This window comes from Vipera berus (genome assembly GCF_964194415.1).
Source record: "Vipera berus genome assembly, chromosome: 10".
NCBI lineage: Eukaryota > Metazoa > Chordata > Lepidosauria > Squamata > Viperidae > Vipera > Vipera berus.
The window spans coordinates 17,495,224-17,497,238 of NC_138213.1; positions in this window are offsets into that span (position 1 = coordinate 17,495,224).

The window sequence follows — 2,015 nt, forward strand, 5'->3', positions numbered from 1 at the left end:
CCTTCTTCTGCTTTGGAGAAGTAGGTTGACCCCCTCCTCCGTTGGGACAGCCTCTCAAATACTGGAAGACTGCTATCATATCACTCCGGTCCTTCTTTTATCTAGACTAGACATACCCAATTCCTGCAACCCTTCTTCAAATGTTTTAGCCACTAGCCCCCTAATCATCTTTGCTGCTTTTCTCTGCACTCTTTCCAGAGTCTCAACATCTTTTTTATATTGTGGTGACCAAAACTGGATGCCTTATTCCAAGTGTGATCTTGAATTTGAGATTGCCAAAGTCAAGCATTGACTTAGCGTCTTGACTTTTAGAGGGCATGTAAAAACTTTACTTGCTCATTTCTGTAGTATCTTCTGGGTCCACCCAACAAACTGAGGCCCACCCTTTGGACTCAACCACTGCCTTGACTTATATGCATGCTGTGCTGTTTCATGAAAGAAAACTATTCTGAATATGATCGTATACCTTTTCCCAGTCCAGGCAGAGAATTTAATGCATGGTACATGATTTGTTCAGCTGATAGCAAGGCCCAGAAATGTTGAATCCTGGATTTCAGTGTGGAGCTGGCTCGACTTAAGGTTCAGGATACAAACAACAACTTTGGATGTGAGTCTTGGCCCTCTTTGCGGCTTAAGTCAATAAACTCAGGCCTTGGAACCCATTTTTGTGAGAAGACGCTCCAATGTTTCCATGATTTAACAGATTTTGCTGGCTAGCATCCAGCAACCCTTGGATGCTGTCAGCAACAACGTCTCTCCCACGGCCAAGACCACCTTTAAAGTATCAGAACAAAGGCCAACAAAGAGAAAGAGAAGATGTTTCTAACTGGGAATCTTGTTAGGAAAGCGACTCAGGAACCATTTTCTTGATTCATCGTAGATTTGGTTGAAACCTGATGCTAAAACTAATCACCATTAGAGGAACACGCCTATTACAAAATAACAAGAGTTGGGAGGGACCTTGGAGGTCTTCTAGTCCAACTCCCAAGTCAAGCAGGAGACCCTATACCTGTGGTGGCGAACCTATGGCACGTGTGCCACAGGTGACACGCAGAGCCCTCTCTGTGGGCACACGTGCCGTCACCCCAGTCCTAGGCCTTCAGCTGGGTTTTATAAAACCTTTTCGCTTTAGGCCTCTGCCGCCATGGGCAAAAAAAAAAAAGTTCAATCAACCAATTAATTTCAACTTCTTGCGGGGGAAAAAAAGATCTCGCAAAGTTGGAATTGATTGATTGAACTTTTTAGTCCCACCCAGTCTGCCATTACCACCGCAGCCACACCCACCCAATTGGCCACACCCACCCAATAGACCACGCCCACCCAGCACCCGACAATACACATTGGGTTGCATTTTGGGCATTCATTCTCTAAAAGGTTTGCCATCACTGCCCTATGCTATTCTAGATAAGTAGCTGTCCAGTCTCTTTTTAAATGTGATGAAGCTCCAGTGATGAAGCATCCACAAGTTCTGGAGGTAAATCATTTCACTGATTAAATTGTTCTCATTGTCAGGAAATTTCTCTCCTTGATTAGTTTCCGTCCATTGTTTCTTGCCCTGCCTTCAGGTGCTTTGGAGAATAATTTGACCCCCCTCTTCTCTGTGGCAGCCCCTCAAATACTGGGATACTACTATCATGTCACCCCTGGTCCTTCTTTTCTCTAGACTAGCTATACCCAATTCCTGCACCTGTTCTTCATGTGTTTTAGTCTCATCTTAGTTGCTCTTCTCTGCACTCTTTCCAACCTCTCAATATCTTTTTTTATAATGTGACCCAAACTGGATTGCATCATCTCTTTTGGCTGCTGTTGCACCCTGCTGGCTCATACTTAAGTGATTGTCCACTAAGACTTTTTAAGATCCCTCTCGTTGCTTTTGAGTCATGTTTCACCTAACCTGTACCTGTACATTTGGTTTTTCCTGCCTCAGTGTAAAACCTTACTTTTCTCCCCGTCAAATTTTATTTTGCTCAATAGGGCCCCGTGTTCAAGTCTGTTGGGATCCATTTGAATCCTGA